This window comes from Misgurnus anguillicaudatus, chromosome 8 (assembly GCF_027580225.2).
Source record: "Misgurnus anguillicaudatus chromosome 8, ASM2758022v2, whole genome shotgun sequence".
NCBI lineage: Eukaryota > Metazoa > Chordata > Actinopteri > Cypriniformes > Cobitidae > Misgurnus > Misgurnus anguillicaudatus.
Genome location: NC_073344.2, coordinates 38,510,715 through 38,533,871, shown reverse-complemented (window position 1 = coordinate 38,533,871; position 23,157 = coordinate 38,510,715). Strand labels below are relative to the sequence as shown.

At 37.6% G+C, this 23,157-nt stretch overlaps 1 protein-coding gene across 2 annotated transcripts in view; it reads left to right on the top strand.

Moving 5' to 3' along the window:
- Nucleotides 1-23,157, top strand: part of agap1 (ArfGAP with GTPase domain, ankyrin repeat and PH domain 1) — a 216,578-nt gene that overhangs the window by 42,075 nt on the left and 151,346 nt on the right. The gene's annotated exons all lie outside the window — the stretch shown is intronic.

The window sequence follows — 23,157 nt, the reverse complement described above, 5'->3', positions numbered from 1 at the left end:
TTTTCATAAACAAAAATGTATGAGAATTAAATTTCAAAGCAATAAAACAGACAATTAATCATCATAATTGTCACAATTTATTAGACAATTAAGCCAAATTTCATAATCGTTACAGCCCTACAACTAGGGCTGTGCGATTTAGGGAAAAAATCTAATTGCACCTTTTCTGCCAGGAATTGCGATTGCGATTCGATTCGCGATTAAATTTTTTTCTTGCATCTGGCTCTTTAGATGGTTAGATCTTACTGATACTGCTTATGGGTCTGGTGATTTAACTGTATTCTTATGTTTTTTTTTTTGTGAAAATAAGGAAACAAAAACCAAGAAATTAAGAATATAATTAACACTTCTTATTGTATGAAATGTAAAATAGTCTTTAGCTTGGACTAACACTGTAACAGTATTTAAATAAGTGGGTTTATTATAGCTGCAACTTTATCAACATGTTAAAATATTTAAATGGGTGACTGAGTTATACTGGAAAGATTTGAATGCATGTTTGTTTTTTTGTAAACAAAAAACTGTAATACTCAACTTCATAACTATCAAAATATTAATAGCTACATTTGGAATTTTTTAAATGAATATAAAATCCAAATGCGTTCAATGTCATGTCATTTCATTCAAGTGACATTAGCAACCCAGTTAAATGGTATTTTAGTTTGTTTTAAATAAGGAGCCAGGCTTGTAAGCTTTGTTGGGCATGTGTGTGTGTAAAACGCATCATCCGTTTTGAAAGACGCGAGCGTGAAGTCTTGCGATGCGGACTTGCGGAGACAGGTGTGAGTATTTAATAAGCATAGACACAGGCTGCGTGTGTGCATCAAGTTTAAAAACATTGTCTGTTGTGGAAGACGCGCGCGCAAAATCTTGCAATGGGGAAACGGGTGCGAGTATTTATGAGAGACACAGGCTGCGTATGTGCATCAAGTTTAAAAACATTGTCTGTTGTGGAAGACGCGCGCGCAAAGTCTTGCAATGGGAAAACGGGCGCGAGTATTTAACAAGCATTGTTAACAAGACACAGGCTGCGCGTATGCTTTAAATGGAAACCCCTGGTCAGTTTAGGAGAAACGCTGTTTTGGTTGACGTGCATCTCACGGAGAAAGCACAGACATACTTGCGCTCGCTCAATTTGTTAGACTGTCACAAAGCCTCTCTGCATATTTCTCAAATCGCATCATATCGCATCCTTTCGCGATTTGCTAATCGCAACGTTGCACATCGCGATTGCGGTTCGATTTCGATTAATCGCCCAGCCCTACCTACAACACACCACAAATTGCTTGGTCTTATTAGACAATAATGTTAGAAAAGTTGTGAATCTGAAAAATTATATAAAATAATACTTTAACTTGTAGAGACAGTAGTGGTTTTCTGTCTGTGATAGTGAAATTGGGTAGTGAAGTTTACGTGTTGTTTGTTTAAGTGTGACATTTGCAGAAAAATTTAAAGAACTCTAAAGAGTTTAATTGAATCCTCTGGTTCAGTTCATGAATATTAATTAGGTTGCGCTGACATTGTTAGGTGACCTTACTAAAACATCTGTTCACGTAACCTAATATTTGTGATTAAAACCTTTACCATAGTGTAAAGGTTTACCAAGATGAGTTTAGTAAATGTTCTCTTAAAAGGGAAAGATCATTTTGGAAAAACCTAAAATCAGACCATGTGATGTTTAAAAAAACTAAAATAGTCCCAATGCCATAGGGGCAAAAATATACATTTAAAAATAATGTGCAACGGTTTTGTGGTTGGCTTGCATCATGTATAGCCAGTAAATGATCTCATTTCACCTGTATATCATATAGATAGTCTATATTAAGCAAGGATGCAACTTGACTGTCCCCTCTAGGCAACCTTGAGCCTTCTGCCTTCCTCCTCTGCCTTACCTGCATGAGCCTTTAAGAGCCTCTGTCATATTGAATTTATCTAGCTTGTGTGCCTTTGTTTTCATGCATGCCTGTGTCTCTTCATTACGCCATCCATCACGCGAGTAGTGAGCTGAGACAGCGCCGCAAAACCTTGTGGTTTGTGGTCCATGATCCTGTCTGCGTTTTTCCATTTGCCGTCAGAGTGATTGTTTTTTATTTTTGCCAATAAAGTTTTAACATATTAAAAAGTATGCATTAAAGAGATTACCTTTATTTGAATCCACCTTTCAAATAAAAAAAGAAAAGAGTGCCTATTAAAAGACCTATTAATATAAGGTCTATACTCTGCCCTCTTCTGGCCGATGTTTTTCGGATCCTTGTTTATTTGGTAATAAATTATCTAGATTATGACTCATAGCGATTATTGAGTAATGGGTTAAATGTTCAGTTCATCCTGCATGTTAAGTACAATTATAGTGTTCATATGAATATGATCCCATCTCGTTAATAAGTATTTATTACTGCAGCTTCTTCATTCGCCCCAGAATATCTTGTAATCTGAAATAAACAGCCTGTCATGCCTCTGTGTCCTCAAATGTTTTTTTATTTATAGCCTTGTAAGAACACTCTGTTAGTATGAATACAAATGAGAGATGTGTCCTTCAAAATATGCCACAAAAGCAGCCTCTGTTCTATGGTGTAGTACTGCATTCACACCACTATGTGGCAGCAGTGGAATGCACTTAGGTTCAGAAACAAGGTCTTAACCAGTTTTTCCTTTCCTAACCAGGGGGCCTTTAAATGACTTCATTATTAAAAATAAAACTAACAAACATAAAGTTTAGTATCTAAAAATCATAATAGTGTTTAGTGTTTGGATATATTTTTAAAAAGAAATATAAATTTTTCTAGTTAAGCCAAACAGGATTGCAAGGATGTATTTTGGTTGCATTGTGTCTTTGCTGTTTATTTACAGTAATAGAAAGATGATATAAACTTATTAGTAATCTTTTTGTTAAGGATGAGACTCTTTACATTGGATATGCTTTTTATTTGAAAGGTTTGATAAACACCACTTCTCCAGAGAGACTGCAATGGAGTGTAAAGGGCCGTTCACATTATAACGATAACTATAACGTTAACAATAACGATAACTATATTAGCATTCACACCACCGGACAATAAGGATAAATTTATGCTAATTCGCGCACGCATGCGGTACTTTCGCAAATCACTTAACTTCAGTGGCATTAACTAATATTGCATATTTCCTGTAATAAAAAGGTTTACAATTGTTTACATGTCACTGAATGTGTAATACTGTTCTTGTTGTTTTACACAGCGGGTGTCCTCACATGCTGCGTATCTCAACGATATCGTTCATTGTATCTTTATCGCTACAGTTGTGGTGTGAACTCCACTATTCTCTTTAATATAAAAGGATTTTTAAAACTATATTTTTTTATAGTTGTTGTTATCGTTATAATGTGAGTGACCCTTAAAGACTCCTAAATAGTCGATTTACATCAATGAGTCTAGTTTGGTTAGTGTCCTAAAATTTCTGCTGTGTTTCTTAAATTGGTTGATGTTTGTCATTAAAGGCGGGGTGCATGATCTCTGAAAGGCAATGTTGATATTTAAAGTGACCTAAACAAACACGCCCCTCCACTAATAGAATCTGGACCTTCTTTTGATAGACCTGCTCCACACATAAGCAACCTTGGCAATGATTTCAGTTAGTAGACATGCCCCTTACTGCCGATTGGCTACAAGTGTATTTTAGGTACTTGGCACGACTTAAGGAGGTCGCACACCGGATGCACAGCGTCGAGTCGCGTCTAGGACAACTCGGAGGTATCGTAAACCGGAAGTGCACATTAAATAGGGCGAGCTTCGTCAGATAGCGTCTACTTCAAAATGCAAAATATACGTTAGCAGCCAATGTTAATCGTTATTGATTTGGGACAAATATGATGTTGTTTAATGTTAAACTATGTGAGTGGCACTCTGTGGCGCAACAGGGATTTGAGCAACTTTCTAAGTCGTAGCTGGACGGCGCGGACAGGCGTCACCTGTCGGCGCCGGTGTGCATATACTCATAGAAAACAATGCGTTCGATTTTTTTTTTTTTAGAAAGGCGCGGCGCTGAGCTGCCTGTCCGGTGTGCGACCCCCTTTACTTTTCCAAAGTGTTTTTCAAAAATCAAGCACCTCGCCTTTAAAGGGGACGTATCATAAAAAACTGACTTCTTCCAAATGCTATAATTGGGTCCCCAGTGCTTGTATCAACCTAGAAAATGTAATAAAAAACAACCCAGTAACTTAGTTTTGGTAAACTATTCTCTGCAAGCATGTGAAAAAATAGATCATTGAAACTTGGCTCCCCTTGTGATGTCAGAAGGGATAATACCGCCCCTTAATCTGCACTATCCAACCATGGCACTACCATTTAGTGCAGAGATCAACTCATTTGCATTTAAAAGGACACCCCCCCTCCCAAAAAAATGCACATTTTTGCTCACACTTAGAAAGTGGCAATTTATACATGCAAAAATAAATTATCTATATAGTTTTTGTGCTAGAACTTCACATCTTAGAACAAGAGATCTTAGAAAAATCTAAGGATATGTCCCCTTTAAACATCAAATTGTGATTTATTTTTGGTGGGGGGCAATGGAAAACTATTTATTAAGCTCTGGTTCTCATAAAAATTTTTTAGGAAATACTTAAAGTATGTAAAGACCCAAACATTTTTGGATTATAGAAATCTCTGGAGTACTTGTGTAAATTCTCTAAATTCTGTTGGGTTATTTTTAACCCAATGCTGGGTAAATATTGGACCGAACACGTAATAAATAAACCTATGCTGGGTTTAGTTGTATATAAGTACTTTTAAGACGCACACACGCATGCACACAGTGAATAATTCATGTTTCTCTTATTGCTCTAATGATATCTCTAGGGCAGGACTCAGGAGTATGTATGCATGTGCATGCTTTTGTAGGATGCTGTTCTTTTAGTGAGTGCTCCTCAGCTGTATTATATTCTCTCTCATTGACAAGTGCAATATCTAACACTCTCTTATTCTTCCTTTGTGTTTTCCCACCGTTTCCTCACAGCTGCTCTTGTACTTCCTGCAGATGTCTTATTTAACAAGCACACTACTATGTGTTAGGATCTGCCTTCCATCTAATGCTGGAGTTTATTGCATTTGTGTGGAAGATAGTGGTGTAATTCTGTTGTGATACTGAATGTATGTGATCTAGTAAAAGGGACTGAAATGAGACTCATCCCGCATCCCAATTTGCTCGCTGTCCATCCTTAATAGTATTCAGTGTGTACCTGGATGATCCACCTTTTCCAGTGAAAATTGGAAGTGCATTCACCCTCTAATGGCTGATATTACCCATTGCGAGAGGGAGGACTTCTGTGGTGATGGCTACACCGAATGATCATTTGTAAAAGTGATGATTTAAACTATAAATAAAACTATATATCATTATGAAAGAAAAGCTGAATTGCTTGGAGTTGTATTTTGATGTGTGACTGTTAACAATCTCAGTGTATGCTACCACGATCACTTCTGTTACACGTTAGTTTCCCAGAACTTGTATACTGTTTTGATACACACTTGAATCTATATACTTTTTAATAACAAATACTGTAAATTCTTTTAGGGCTTAGTATAAGTAGGCGAATTGGGATGCAGCATGTGGGTGTCTTGCTTTGGTGACTGTTAATGGGGAGGAGGCTAACACAGTGGATCATTGTTTTATTTGCCTTTTTCTTAAAAGAATGCAGAAAAGACTAATTTTGCCTTATATGCTGTAAACAACATAAAACATCTGACACTGTGGTTTTTCCTTTTGTGTTCATAAATTGTCACTTGGAAAACAGATGCATAGTTTTTGTAAACCTTAAATGTTTTAATTGTCGGTCTGTGTGCACATCTGTCATAAGCATGTCTTTTTCTGTGTATATGTGTATATCTATAAGCATAATAAAACACTATAGTCACTGCCAGCAAGCGTTGCTGAAATCTTGAAAGGCTTCCTGTGTTGGAAAGGAATCTGGTGGAGTTCGGCCAACTTAATGTCCTGTTCTTCTGAACGCCAAACCCTTACTCTCTTACACTGTTTACTCGGTCTATTTCGGTTATCTGGCGCATGTAAATCCTACAATTTAGCTTTTATAGCCAAACACTGCTGATCGATGTACAAACAGAATTGCAGTTTCTATCCTACCCTTATTCGTAAATAGTTTAGGCTAATAGTTTTCTTTCCTCTTTGAAGGAAAAGTGTGTAACGGAGACTTGAACTTACATGAGCGCATGCAGAGCTCACAAAGTGAGTCAAACTGCAATTTTTCGTTTTGGTTTGTGAGGCTGAATTTGAAATGTTTTTGTTCTAATGGTCATGTGTGCCATCAATCTGTTGACAGTCAGACAGCTGGTGTCCAGACAGATTTAAAGGAGATGAATTAAGGGTTGGCCGTTTGCAATGTCTGTTACATCTGTGACTCTGAGCTGTGTTGCATAACGACAGCTAGATGGCAACATCATATTGAGCGAGACGCAGTGAGCTGGACTGAGGAACTCAATGGCCTTTCTCACAGATCCTGCAGCTAGGGTTAACAGATAGTGATGTTAATTTCATATTATGTTCATAAACACAAAAAAATAATATGCTTCTTTTATGGCAAATGCAAAAAAATCAATCAATCAATCAAACTGTATTATTGATTTATTTATATAGCACTTTTACAATGTAACATCGTTTCAAAGCTGCTTTACATGAAAATCGAAATAACAGAAAATGGGAAAATAATTATTAAATATTTAATTATATACTAAATTATTATATTCTAAACATAGATGTAATGAAGGTGTTTGTTTGGATGCCATGTAGTGTAAGTTTCTTAATAAAAGCATTTGCAAAATGCCTATACAAAACGTAAACGTAATTTTGACAAGGACTGATAAAGTTGTTGCCTTTTATTCAAATTGATCAAAATAATATAGAAAATAAGTTACAGGGGGCCTTAAATATAAAATTAAAAAGCAAACATTTGCATATTATGATAAAATCTTTCTCCATTTTGGGTTTATTTTAAAGGTCACGTTCTTCCTGATGCCATTTTTCAAACTTTAGTTAGTGTGTAATGTTGCTGATAGAGCATAAATAATACCTGCCAAGTGATAAAGCTCAAAGTTCACTGCCAGGCGATATATTTTCTATAACAGAAGTCCTGTTTCAAAGCCTACAGCGAACGGCCGGTTTGGACTACAGCTTAGAGGTCTTCTTGGATCCAAAGAAATGTACCCGACCCGAAATGACCCGAATCACTTCATACCCGAACCCGACGTACATAAATAAAAAATTTTTAAAGAAAGACCCGACCCGAGATAAACCCGAGAAAATTAGACCCGAGTCCGACCCAAACTAGTGAAATTTTTTTTTACCCGACTGGAACCGAATGTAAACGGCACTGACGTGTGTGCATTCTGCAGACCCACGCGCAGCAGTCAGACAGAAAGAAACTCCGGTGGCCTTGCAACCAATTTGGCGAGCTGCTCCATTCGTTTTACTTTGTTATCTGACGACGACACCAACGTAACCGCTAAAATGTACATTTATAATTGACTGACATGTTTGTCTCAACGAAAATGAAGTTCCGACAACCACACAATGTCGCAAGCGCTCTTGGCAAATAGATGAGATGTTTGAAAAGGACACAAGCGAGAGAGTTTGGGTCTTCTCGGGTCCGTTCAGAAAAAACACATTCATTTTTAAATAACCCGAGACCCGATGCCGCTATTATTGTACCCGACCCGTGTCCGAGGCACATGTGAAACTTTTAGACCCGAACCCGATCGGGTCTCGGGTCGGACCTCAGGTTTTCGGATCTAAGTGGACCCGTGAAGACCTCTACTACAGCCCTCTACTTCCCGATTGAATGACGTCAATAAAACAGGTTTTGACTAAACTCCGCCCACAGGAATGCGTCGGTCACCAGCTTTGGCTCAAACGGCTCTGCTAAACTAAGCTGCTGTCGAATCACAACACACTAAACAAACGACACAATCAGAACTCGTTACGTTTTTCTGAAGGAGGGACTTCATAGAACAAGGAAGACATCAGCCCATTTTAAGGACAGTGAAAACGGCGCTATACAGATAAGTAAATTGTGTGAAAAAATACCATGTTTTTTTACACGTGAAACATGAACATATGTTATATTGCGCACTGTAAACACAATCAAAGTTTCAAAAACACAGAAAGAACGGGACCTTTACCGTGGGTTCACACCAGCCGTGTTTGAGGCGTCAAATTCGCGTCTACCGGGACTAGTTTACCCCTTGAACGTTTTGAGTTTATTCGCTTTATTCATAGGTGGAGTCGCAGAAGCCTATGGAAGGCCCTCCCATGACGCAAATTTTCGCGTGAAAGTCTCGATGACTGACTAGAATTTCTCTTGAAAATTTGCCTCATGGGACTGCCTTCTATAGGCTTCTGCGACTCTGCTCGCTTCCTGTATTCACGTCACTACTAGAGCAAGCTCCTGATTGGTTAACGCTGGGGCTGCAGCTATCGTTTTTTTTGTAACCGATTAATCTACCACTTTTTCGATCGATTAATCGGATGAAAATTTTGTGTGTGTTTTTAACTCTTTCCCCGCCAGCGTTTTTAAAAAAAGTTGCCAGCCAGCGCCAGCGTTTTTCATAATTTTCACAAAAGTTTAATGCCTTCCAGAAAATGTTCTTCTTTAAATATATAAACATACAATATACCAAATGAAAGAACAGACCCTCTGCTTTCAAACAAAAAAAAAAACGTTTCATCCTACCTTCAGTGGTTCTTTTGTAATCAGCTTTTGAATATGGGTAGGTTTCTGCAAAAACACCACATTTTGAGCAAAAAGCAGAGAGAATTCAATTTTTGTAACGGACTTTTCATAGAGATCCCATTCAGAGCGATCTTTAAAACAAACACGGACATGCAGCCGCTTGCCATAGGGCAATACTTCCAGGTATAAAAGTTGCGGAAGGGCGCCACTTGGTGGATAATAGCGGTATTGCGGATAGACGGAAATACTCGTCATTGGCGGGGAAGCGTTTTCTCTTAATTGGCGAGATATCTCGTCAATGGTGGTGAAAGAGTTAAACAACCAAAACAAATAATGCATAACGAAATTAATTATGTGGCTGTAAAGTGATCAGGCATTTGGCTTTTATTTCTAAAAAAAAATACAGAAGTATTGACATTTGGCTCCAAAAACTAAGCCTATTTATTACAATGTTTACCTTTTTAGCGTTTATAAGTGCCAGTGCCAACAATTTAGCAATTTAATTAATCAATATGCACAACAGGTTTCATGCTGTAATCTAGCCCTGACATCAAAGTAAATATCTGGTTTATGTACATTTCTACAGCTGCAGCATCTACCATTAGGCTACTAACAAATCATTTCTGGGGTGAGCCAATTTGCCAAGGTAACAACCCGTACATGCATTCAACATCATATCTAGTCAAAACGCATCACGACATCGCTACAAATAAAGTATGGAATTTAGCGAACATCAATGTATAGGCTACGTTACCTTGTTTCAGCGACGCTTTGTGAAACAGCAGTGGATGTTTTCGGTTCAGATGCTGAATGTAATGTAAGGATAAGAATGTAATGATCCCAAACTTTAGATATTCTCTGCCGTTTATGGACATCTTTACTCTCCGCCATTGCGTCAACCAAACACTTTTGTGACCATCAATCAAAAGGGGGTTGCACACATGAATCTAAAAACAGAAGACATTCTTTTCTATGAATGTATTCACACTGGCGGCGGCTATCAGCAGCTGTCCGTTGTGACTTTGGACACTGCTCAAATCCTTGTTGGGCCACTCCCATAGTTTAACAATAAATAACATATTTGTTCCAAATCTTTAGCGATTAACATTAGCTGCTAGCGTATATTTTGCATTTTGAAGTAGACGCTATCTAACTAAGCTTGCGCTATTTAATGTACACTTCCGGTGTACAATACCTCCGAGTTGTCCTAGACGCAACACTGCGCTTCTCGTCCGGTGTGCGACCACCTTAAGTTAAGGGTGTTGTTTGGCATTCATTATTTCATTCCATTAGAATGAAATAGTTGTTCTTTACCTCAGCATCATATCCTGATGTAGTTAGTAATTTGCAGTTTTGGCAGATTTGTGGGCTATAGCTCAGGTTAGCTTGTTTGAATCTATCTAATGCGCCTCTGTCAGATTAGTTGTGTGTTCCACATCTGGGCAAATCCTCTTTAGAGTGAGATCATGTTTAGAGACTAAATCCCGCTTCTGCATTACCTCAACAGCCCCATTTTCTCTTTATTCCTGGACCAGGATCCTATTTGTATACCATTACTCTGCTTTAATATTGTTTCAATTCAGCAAGTGTGATTTATTCTGTGTTAAATACAGTTTATATAACTGTTGCAGCTTGTAAAATTGATAGTCTTGATTGGGTTTTTTGCTTTAGTAGTGGTTCTAATTTACCTCTTCACCGTTTCTTCTGATTGCAGGACATGGGTAACAATAAAGTAAAAAAATCCACAATTTTCTGAGAAATTCACATTTTTTTCTGAAGTTTTTTTTCTTGTTCTGAACTGATGAAAACTGAGGTTACGCTTTTTGCTTTGGTAACTTCTTCCAGCTTTCTGCACCTCTAAAATGCATCTTTTATTGTCCTGTGAAAGTAGTTATTGCGGCGTGCTTCATACTGACTAATTTTTGATGAAAAGAACAGATCTGTCTGTAACCAAGTTTTGTGTGGCATATAAGACATTAATCTTTACATCTTAAGCTTGCTTGTTGCTGATTTCCTGACCCTGATAGCGGAGTCATTATTTTGGCAAGAAGATGGCTGAAAAAGAGCATGAGCATATGGCGTGATCTGTGATGGCTGATTAAGGTTGGATGAAGGCACAAGCACTGCAGGGATGCCCAGGAGGCTCCAGGATCATCTGCCGCATCTTCTAACAGGAAATGCAGTGCTGCTTGTGCACTGATTTGGTTGGCACTATAGCTGTGCGGGTCTGATTTCATGACAGAAACACAGTTGAAATGTGCTATACGGTTTTGAGAGAAACACATTCGATTTGTGCAACGATGTTTGCTTTTTTGCTGATGGGGCAAGGGCGGAAGTGGCTGCGTGTGTGTGTGCCTTTGAACTTAGCCTCTGAACTTGTCCCCTCCCTCCATCTGCTCATGATGAATATGTAATGCTGGTGCTAAAAGGCACACTGAAACTACATGGTCAAAATGAATAATTAATGCATGTGTAACATGGTTTAAATGTTAGTTTGAACCTTATAGGCCCTTAAGATGCCCGAGATGTTAAACATATCACTGCATTAACCTCTCTTTTGACCTTTAGTTGAAATTTGACGTTTTTTTTTGCATACTCTCAACTAATGAATGTTTCTCTCTCTCTCTCTTTCATGGCTTCTTGATTGCCCTGTCATGTACCTCCACAGGTAAGATATCTTTTTCAAAGTTTTTTTCAAAGTTTTTATTTAAAGTACAGGCCCTTGGAGTTTAAATTATTGTTGGACCACTAGTTTAAACAAACAGTGATAGGTTTCAGAGCCTTAATATTAGTGGTGTGACAAAATATGTATCGCGAAATTAATTATGTAAGTGAAATGCTGGCCGTTTCTCCAACAAAAGACTGCATCCTTTGGAAGTCGCATTTGTGGATTACATACGTCATAAAGTCTTATTATAGAATATTGACAATTATAAAGTTTCTTATATTTTGTTAATCGTAAATTTTTGTAATATGCTTATCTCTTGCGAATGTAATGCTCAGTTAACTAAAAATAAACCAGGCTTGATGACGTATGCAGCCTGCATATGCATGCCGCTTTCTGTTTGGGAAATGGCCACTGTCCTAATATCAGCATAAAGTTACGTTTCTGGCTAAATCTTTTCCAGTGCAGTGTGCGTGCATTATATTCAGTCTTTTACTGCGTGTGCTTTTTTGTTTGGGTTTCCAATAATGTTCGTCTAATACGCGTTTTGTTTCTCTCAGTGTCAGATGCAAAGTCTCAGCAGATTAATCCCTTACTCTGAGTTTATATGGTTTAATATCTGCATGTTCTTGCTCAAAAATAACAGTGGCTGTATCATTTCTATTGTAAAGAATTGGACAAATATTAAAGATTTAAGTGGATTTACACGTTTGGCTAAAGTGAGAGTAACAGAACGGTACCAGAAAGTAAAAGGGCTGTTAGCGCCCCCTGCAGGCATTTGTTATAATACATAATAGAGACAGAGCGCAGCGCGTCACAACCTGAAAACCACGCCCACCGGGGGGGAAAGCAATCCAACAGTCTCCATTGACTTTGTATTGCAAAAGGCCGCCTCCTTGTCATTTCTGGCTTATAACAAAAAACTGAATAATGCCTAAAAGCTGCTTTGGGACAATATGTACAGCTAACAAGCCAAAGAACCCAGAAATAAGTTTTTATAAGCTGTCGAGCCGTAAAACCCAGTCTTTAAGGAGAATAAAGTGGATCGCCGATTACGTTTCCCCCTATTGGACGCAGTTTTACTAATAGGAGTACTATGAAAAGTTGCCTGTTTCCATTTCTGTGTCTAGACGCTCGTTTTTTGAAGTCGACAGCTTATAAAAAATTATTTATTTATTTTTTTGGCGTGTTAGATGTACACCTTGTCACACAGCAGCTTTTAGGTATTATTCTGTTTTTAAGTTTAATCTGTAAATAAGTTTTTATAAGCTGTCGACCCCAAAAAACGAGCGTTTAAAGACACAAAAATGGATACAGGCAACTTTTCATAGTACTTCTATTAGTAGAACTGCGTCCACTAGGGGGAAACGTAGTCGGCGATCCACTTTATTCTCCTTAAAGGCTGGGTTTTACGGCTCGACAGCTTATAAAAACTTATTTCTGGGTTCTTTGGCTTGTTAGCTGTACATATTGTCACACAGCAGCTTTTAGGCATTATTCAGTTTTTTGTTATAAGCCAGAAATGACAAGGAGGCGGCTTCTCGCAATACAAACTCAATGGAGACGGTTGGATTGATTTCCCCCCCGGTGGGCGTGGTTTTCAAATTTGCATAACGGCGCTCTGTCTCTATGCTATTTTTTATTAAAGGTGCAGTGTGTAAATTTAGGGGCATCTAGTGGTGAGGTTGCAAATTGCAACGAACGTCTCAGTCCACTGCTCACCTCTTGCTTTTGAAACGCATAGAGAAGCTATGGTAGCCACCACCGGACAAACATGTTATCATCGGAGACAACTTAGTAAAAAAAGTTTGTCCGCTAAGGGCTTCTGTAGAAACATGGGCGTCACAAAATGGCGACTTCCATGTAAGGGGACCCTCGGTATGTAGATAAAAACGTCTCATTCTAAGGTAATGAAAACATAACGGTTCATTATAAAAGTTTTTTATACACCCATGATAATATAGTTTTGTATATTATTTTGCATTTCTGTCAAGAGATCCTTCTAAAAATTACACACTGCACCTTTAAATAGGCTACATATTGCTGCAATGCGTTTACTTGTTTTGATACTTTATTTGAACCAATTATTATTGCATCATCATTATTATGTAATTTTAAAGGTTATTGCTCACTTGGGTGTTTTTTTATTACCAAAAAATATTAAATTACTTCATTATCAATTAGCAAAAAAATTGTTAGGGACTTAAGGGACATGTAAGGGTCTTAGATTAGTTAAAACATTTTAAAATAATGTGATTTTAGTTTCCCATTCATTTATTTTATCATTGATGATTTCTTAAAAAATATAAAAATCTTGTCTCGTTCTTGTGAACCCAATCTCGTGTCTCGTCTCGTGGATTAAGTGTCTCGTCCCACCACTACTTAATATACATTTACATTTTTGTGTACATATTCAAACTTTTGAAAAAATAAAACTCAAAAATTAAATATTTTGGAAAAACAAATACTAAAGAAGAATAAATAATGTCATACTGTATAATAATGAGAGTTTGTATTACCTGCTGTTGCTTTTATGTTGTTGTATTACCTGATGTTTATGTGTATAAGTGGGTCAAATATACATTTATTTTGTGTGTTGTGTGTGTGTGTGTGTGTGTGTGTGTGTGTGTGTGCCTGCGTATGAGGCTGTTTACACCTAGTATTAATGTTTTTTTCGTTGATCGGATCACAAGTGGACGTATTTAAATCCATCTCTTTTGCCCACTTTCAACTACTTCTGTCATAATTACTGCGAAGGGATGGTCTGGTGTGTATTAGTACATTAACGATATGCAAAAGGTACATACCCCAGAGTAAACGATGACGCAAGTTATCGTCTCCACCGTAAATCTCTTTTCTTGTGCTACTGCTACAACAAACACACAGATTGTAGGCAACAGTTTACTTCCTGGGATTGGTCATGTAGACAAGACTGACATTATCATAATTCTTCCCACTTGGACTCACGGCCTGTAAGTTAACAACCGAATCTTTAAAACATGGTAAGGAGCATCTCACATTTCCGACTGATGTCAGAGATATTCAGGCCAATCACAACTTACAGGTTAGCTGACCAATCAGGGACAGTTTTGTACAAAATCCATGCGTTTCAGGAAGACAGGGAAATCTGGAGCAAAAACGCATCTTTATACCAGGTGTAAACAGACCCTATGTGTGTGTGTTACATATGTGCATATGCTTACAATATGTTAAGTACTTCCTTTTGTCTCTGTACATTTATTAAGACTAGCCGCTTTCCTGTGTTTAGTATAATATATGCTGCTCTATATCTGCCGGTCTTTTATGTTTCGCTCTATCTGCTGTTCTTTTACGTACTCAGTGTTATCTGCTTTCTCAGGTTCACTTTTATCTACTGATCAGTTGCTATTATGACTATTTACAGCTTTAGGCATCACACGAATGTTAGTCCCTTCTATCTATTTTTATGACGGTGCCTTTGTGTGAATTGTGTATGAATCTGCACTCATGCGCATATGCCAGCAGGGGTCTGTACTCTCTGCTAACTGACCCATTTTCTGCTGGATCATGAGGGGGGTGGATGAAAGACAGCATGGTGCTTCAGTCTCTCAACCTCTCAGCGAGAGAGGGAGAGAGAGATGCTGCTATTTGCACCTTATTTACTGTTTGAAACTCTCTATCCCATAATCCTCAAATCAGCACCATCACAGACCTGATGTGGGCTTTTCAACTGTCTTTAAATGTCTAAACAAGTACTGTGTGTACCATAGTTATTTAGTTGACGGGTTTGTGTGTAAACTGTCACAGAAATGCAAAGCCATTCTCTTCTTCATGGCAGGGCTGCGATTCATATTTAATGGAATGTGGAGTGTTTGCGCGTCGTTGCATAGCAGAAGAGCTGCGACTGAGAGTTTGTGTTTAACACATAAGAGTCTACTTTTATATTACCCTGCGGTGGCAATTACGATTTGCCTTTGCTAAATTCAATGAGTGTTTAATTCACTTATTTACCATTAATTACACAAGAACATTAAAATGGTCTTTTAATAGCTTTGCAGTTTAGCTTAATATGATAATGTATGCACACAATTGTAAGCCAGTTTCAACAACACTTTTTAAAGATCTATTGAAGTGTCAAGAATTGTGCAGCATACAATTTTTGACGTAATATCCACTAAAACAGGAAGTTAGGGTGGGACATATTAAATGGCTCCTTCCCTTTTTAAAAATAGCCTAAATGAAATCAAAACTGACAATTCTTATTTTTTATGTAATATTGCAGTGTTTATTCTAAACTATTTTTTTTAAATTCATGTGCCGTCATGAACTTTAATCAAAATCTTCAAATGAACTTCTGCCCTCTTGTGGAGATCATTCTCAGATGATGATCATTTTCAGATGGGAGCATTTGTTAATTCTGCCCCCTCCTACTGTCAGTCTGCTGCACAGTGGAAAACACAAGCCATGCCCCCAATGTTCCTTGTGTGATATTCTGCTTCACTTGGAAATACGTCACAACCGGGAAGTAAAGTCGATCGCAACTTCCGGTTCACAGGGAATTTAAAGAGTATTGTTTATTCTACACCCTCTACTTTGAAGTGCAGAATGATGTCATAAATATTTTGATCCATATTGGTTGAAGTGAGAGACTATAGGGGAAGTATCCCAGACTAAAATATACGTTTAAAGCCGTGTTTCTGAACTGATGGGCTGCAGGACCATTTCGAGTGGGTCACAGACAGTGCAGTTTTAAAAGTTTTTCTGATGTGGGACTTTTATTTTGAAAGGCAGGCGTGAAAGCCATACTGATTGCTGCAAAGTGACCTGATAATAGCACAACATATCTATGCGAAAGTGGCTTTTCTTCTTTGGTACAGCTAAGGCAAGGGAGCAGGTCGGACATAAGGTGCATCCCAATTCGGAGGCTCAATAATTCGAAGGACGCGACTTTGAAGGCGAGACGTTTTAGACTTTTAAAAATAAATATGGAGCCAGATATTTTAATTTTAGAAATGATGATGCGCTGATGCAGATTACCAACAGTATATCAAATTCACCAACCTTAGAAATATATAAAAGTAAAACGCAACATGCACAGTATTACAGCAATAATATTAATTCACATCATTAAAACATCATTTGTAATAGTAAAACAGTGACAAGGACCTTAAATTTGCTAAATATACACTTGTATTTAACTACAGTTGTGAATGTTTATTTTAATGTCACAGGTGCGCATCCACCTTCATTTCACTGGAAAAGGGCTCATTTGGAGGCCACAACTGGGTTTGAATAAGCATCTGAATTGGAACAGCCTTTTTCTTACAATTGATATGTCTTATGTTAAGTCAATTGGGACAGTACTTGTGTGCGTTAACAATTATTGAGAGATTAATTTGCTCGATTCAAATTCCTTCAAATGTGGGTCCCATGGCCAGTGCCACATCAGTTAAGAACCACTGGTTTAAGGTGTTTTAACTGAAAACTGCTTGCACTGACATATCCTAAAATATAACTAATTTAAAACTAATGTTTTTCTTTGTAAAAAAAAAAACTACTAGATTGATCGCACATACTTAACTCGTAGTATTTTCTCCATTATTAAAGGAACAGTATGTAAGAAATTTATATCAATTAATTATAAAATGGCCCTGATATGTCACTAGACATTAAGAAAAAAATTTCATTTTAAATACTTAAATCACTGACAACAATGGTCCGGCCAGGATATTGTCATTTAAAAAGTGGAGTTGCAGCCCTCAACTGATGTTTATGTTGTCATGTTGTGTATTGGCCACCAGTTGTGTGATTGCAGTACCAGTTTTTGCCACAATCCTACATACTGTTCCTTTAAAAATAAATTATTATTTATTATTCTTATTTCATCACTGACTGTTTATCTTCAGTGAGCTTGAGTTTTGTTATTGTGTAATATACGCATGTTGCGCACCATGCTTTGGTTAAACTTGAATAACATTGCGCATAAAATAACACCTCAGCGCTGCCTCCATTGTAAAATAATACGTTGTTGATAAAGGTACAGTAAATTTACGACTCTCACTATAGTTACAGGCATCTTGTGCGAATTGTACACGAGTTTGACTCGAGTTGCTCGTTCAGGTTTATATTCATACATTATTGTATTAGAGCTGAGACTGTAAGCTGTTGTGTGAGCAGAACAGACCCTGCGCAGCAAAATCACTACTGTTAAATGTACACTGCTGGTGTATATGGGTATCACCAGGTATGGTGGTACTCATATAAACACCTGTAGTGTACATTTAACAGTAGTGATTTTGCTGTGTGGATTATTCGTTTGTGTGTACTGAATAATATGAAAAACAACTTTCTGTAACACTTTACAAAAAGGTTATTTGTTCACATTAGTAAATGCTAAAAAACTTTTAATATTGATTTTATGGGGACTTTAACATACAAAATTACCCTTTTTTACTAACTCTGAACGTTTTACTATATATAGCCAGCCACCATGACCTGGAAAGGTTGAAGACATCCGCTTTAAATTCAGTTTTTTTTCTGTCACAGAGATGACTCTTTTCTCCTTTTTTCTGTCTCAATCTGCCAGTCTGTTGTGCATTGGCAGGTTTTTTGATGTTGTGTAAAACAGTGAACAAGACAAGGAGTAGGGTCTTGTTTTCTCACACATTCCTCTCAAAAGCTGTGACACTCTTCTCTCTAAGCTTTAGTTAATAAAGTTGAGCAGAGATTCTGAGCAAGGTGCACCTGTGAAAAATCTGTGGTCTGTATCAGTGACCTTACATAGTGCAGGGGTGATGAAACCTGCCAGTCACAGGGTCTGTCGACGCTCTGCTGCTGGAGCGGAGCACTAAACAGGGATTTTTTCCCTAAGCCTTTTATCTTAGATGAAAGTCTCTCTCCCGAGGGTCTTTCCAAGCGTACCGGTTGAAGCAAATGGGCCACAGAATACCTGGTAAAGTCATGTTCATCTTTCACTGTTCCTTCCCTCCCTTGTATCTTTGTGTTCCTGTGTTTCTCTTTACACCCTGTTTGATTTCTCTTTCTTTTATTTACAAATTCTGGTTCGTGTTATAATATTATTGACTTTGGGTGATTACGTAATCATTAACTCACACTCATGTTGTTATAAACCTGTTTGTCTTTCTTTCCTCCTTGGGAATATAAGAATTTTTACACCATGCTCTTCTTTAACTCTTTCCCCACCAGCGTTTTTTTAAACGTTGCCAGCCAGCGCCAGCCTTTTTGATTTTACAAAAGTTTAATGCCTTTCAGAAAATGTTCTTCTTTAAATATACAGATAACAATATATCAAATGAAAGAACAGACCCTCTGCTTTAAAAAAAAAAACATTTGTTCTCTTTTTATCACCTTTCCAATAGGTTTCTTCAAATATGCCACATTTTGAGCAAATAGCTGAGATAATTACATTTTGTGAAGGACTTTTGATAGAGATCAGATTCAGTGCGATCATCAAAACATACACAGAGTTTGAACTGTTTGCCCTACTTTCGGGTTTTATAAGTTGGGTATGAGTGCCACCTGGTGGATAATGGCGGAAATACGGATTGCCGGAAAAACTTGTCATTGGCAGGGAAGCGTTTTCTCTTAATTGACGAGTTTACTTATCAATGGCAGGAAAGAGTTAAAAACAGAGGCATATACAGTAGCATATCGTCGCTGGCCGATGAAACTCACGTATGTCCAAAACGATTACTTTTCAGGAAGTGAATAAACACCATATTTCAAAAGCAGTTGAATGTAGCGTTGTTATACTTGGTACAGCATGTTTGCATGTAACCATATTCTTGCCAGTGTAATGATATAATCCACATTTGACCAAAATTAAGTTTAAATGGACATACGTGCATATTTGATAGTAACGGTGGTCGATACGCGTTCTTCCGATCATTAATTAGAATGGCCAAGTCGCGTTTTATATTGACAGATGAATACGCTCAGTTTATTAAATAGCCTACTTTATTTAATATTAACTGGCGAGATTCTTTCACAGGGCGGGAAATACGCGGTGTGATTGACAGCTTTGACACCAAATGGATATACGTGAAATAATCAGATGACATGATTTCACAACTTTTCATTGGCCATTTAGATATGTGAAGCATACTGTACAGAAATGAACCTGGACATTCAATCCGTCGAAAAATCTCAAAATCGGCAAAATGGACATACATGGTTTTCATTATACAGGGCCCTGTTAACACCTATTTTGATTGCTATCCGCTCATAATCGGATCACTCCAAATGAATCCTTACTTTTACCAAAACCTCATTCCCACAGCACTTTGGTCCCAGAAAAAAGCTGTTAAATTGGCAGACAAGCTTCTGTGTGAATGCAAACACGTCTCGTAAATGTTCTGGGATCACTCCCGGAAAGAGGACCTAGTAACATTGCCATAAGATACCAGGAAAACCCTCAGTGTGAATGAGACGCAGAAATAATGCTGTAAGGGGCGTGTCGTAGTGAGGACAGAAGTTATGGTTCAGCTTTTTAAAACGAGGGGTTTACATGGAGATTAACATTCACGACGAGAAATGTCTGCAAACTGGACTGAAGCAGATTTCAGGTAGATTGTTACTCTTCGTGCTGAATCGGAGATCATTCACCAGCATTAAAGAATAGCGTGTCATGCGCTTATATGAGTTTATAATAAACAAAAATGCACGTGCGTCATCGCGACAAGATATAAGTTCAGCTCTTCAAAACGTTTTTTTTTTTAAATGCACACTTACATTCACAAGAGAAATATCTGCACACTGGACTGATGGGAGCTCAACAAAGCTGAGATCATTCACCAGCATCACGCACTCCTTGTCTGATCATAAACAAAAATGCACATGAGTGGTAGAGAGAAAAATAATGAAAAATAAGCAAACTTCAGACACTGCGGAGAAAAAAACTGCCAAGTGCAGGACTTAACTTCACGTGTCTTTCCGGGATATTTATAGTATCTGTGTGAAATGTGAATGCACAGATTCCGGCAAATCATTGGCAGTGTGAATGAACCAAAAATCTAACGATCCCGGACGCATTTCCCGTGTATTTTCCGTAATGTCTGTGTGAAAAGAGCAAGTGTAACCCAGGGTTTCATCCTGCTCTTTGAATCTTCTTTCCCTCTCTCAGGGCTGAGCTGGTTAAAGAAGGATACATTGGCCTTGCGCATCTATGCTGAGTGCTGAGGTTTCACTGTCATTGCAGTAAACTTGCTGGTTGTACTGTGTTATAGGGCACCTTGGTAAACTGCCCACTGGCGTCGAAATATGCAAGAATGAATGATGTTTTACGGTTATCTTTCTGTTTGTCATTTATATATTTTGAATGTTACGTATTAATTCATACTTGAGGATAATCATGCATTTGACTCTCAGATTCTGAATTAGTTAGTTTTCCACTATACAATACTTAATGATTTCTTGGCTCCTTCCCTTGAAAAAGATTTAACATGTGTAGTTTAAAGCACTTACACATTCTTTTGGCTTGCTTAGAAGACAGGTGGTCTATTGATGTATATCCTCAGTATCGGAGCTCTTGAAATATCATTTCATTAAACAGCTTTCACGGTCTGGGCTGCTCTATCAGATTTCATTGTCTTTCTTGGCCATGAGAAAAAATTATCCAGAATAATTTAAACAACATGTGCTCTGAAATGGATATCCATCTCTTTGTTGCAGGGCTGTAAATTGGAGTGCAAGAGCTTGAAATTTGTATACAATTAGCTTGGAGTAATATTTCTGGTTCACAGGCAATAGCTCAAGTGTGATATCTAAATCTTGCTTTAAAAAAGCCCCCATTTTTATTTTCGTGATTTTATATGTGCAAGTGTGTGTTAGTACATGTTATCGATATGCAAAGTTACAATAACAGCCTCATGCAACGCATTCTGGGAATCAGAAATCATCATCAACCCTTTTCTGTTTTTTGCTTCAGATTTTGTTTCCCAGAATGTTTAGCTTGATGCTGTTTTTTTGGTTTTACTCTGTAAAGACGAAGACTTGTGGGTGTTTGATGTTCATTTGGCTTTGAACAAACTCTTGCCAGTAAATAACATAAATGTAAATCTACGGTAAATTACCGGCAACCCAGCTGCAATTTCTACAGAATTTTTTTACAGTGTAGGTGAGCTATTGATGAGACTGTAAACTGTTCTTTTAAACAAAATGACTGTCGAACATCCACTCTATATTTTCAAGTCTGTTTGAAATTGTAGATATAACAGTACTGCTTTTATTTCATGCAGTCAGATATCTTACACTGGAGAATTTTTTTGCAATCATTCAGGGCTTCTGGGTCACCCAGCTGTGCCACATGCTGTTTAAATGACTCTAACCCTACATTATTGTTAATTCAACCGCTTGCATAAAGATTAATGGACACAGAAATATGCTTATTGTTCTCCTCATTACCTCTGTGTAAGCTCACCGTTATATATTTCATATGTTACATGTGTACCTTATATTTCTTTCTTCATGTTTAAGTATTCAGGAGTTATGAAGTCATGCTGCTACATTGAGGCAAGAACGTGTGAGTACCATGCATTGCATTAGATTGTACAGTGCACATTGAAGCTTCTAAGCTTTTGTCTCTTTGTGACAGTCTTTTGGCTGTGATAAAAGGGTGAGGTATGTTTGAAGTTGGTATTACGCATGTACTGGGGTGTATCATTTTCCTGAACTGATTTTATACAGCATTGGTGGTACACAGGTTTGAAGCCCTGCAATCATAGTAGCTTTGGAGAGGGCATATTTGGTATGTGGAAGTAGCAGACAAAAAGCAAATGTAACCCCCACCCAAACCCTCCAAATCCTACTTGACAAAAAGAAATTATGGAAAGCTTGACACGTTTGTTTTGAGGGGAAATAAAAGGCATTCAAACCTTTCAGAGAAATGTGCTGTCACTTTGTAGCAAATATAGGTCATTTGAATGGACACAGCATCCAGTGTTTAATTCTGTTTTTCCGTTTTTAGTTGTTACTAAGGAAGTATTGCTGATTTGAAAGAAAGGGAACTTGTTTTAGTTGTCTGCAGACAAAGGAAAGATTCCATATTTGCTTACTGCAAGCTGGATTATCTTGGTGCATTGGATATTTTCCGTTTATTCTAATCATCCGATTGAATGCTTTTAATAAAAGGTTTTCCCAAAACCGGATTTGTATCTTTTTCTGTACTTTATTATATAATTTATTTAGCACACTATAATTACATCTTTGGACAAAAGAGGGATGAAAATGAAGATAGTATAGGAGTAGATGAAGGCTGGACCAGGCAGCTGAGGTTCCCATTGGTAAGGGTAGGGAAAGATGATGGTGCAGAAACAGATCCTAATGAGCTTCTTCTAATCCCCCTAAATCTCTGTAACGATTCCACATGCCAGGCTGGAGGTTTTTTTTGTAAATAGAAGATGCACAGATTTGAGCAGGGTTAAAGGGGTAATCTACAACACCCACACCTCTCTCCTCAGAGAGAGAAAGGGGTGATAGAGAGGTAGCCAGAGGGCAGATGAAAGTGCTGCTCAACTCATATTATTTGACTGCTTGGTAAAGCAGTCTGGACCTGTATGCCACTGTCATTAGGCATTTATTTATTGTATTTTTCAAGGGGACATTTCACAAGACTTTTTTAAGATGTACAATACATTTTTGGTGTCCTCAGAGTAGCCTACGTATGTGAAGTTCTAGCTCAAAATACCATATAGATACAGCATGTTAAAATTAGCACTTTGTAGGTGTGACCAAAAATGTGCAGTTTTTGGGTGTGTCCTTTTAAATGCAAATGAGA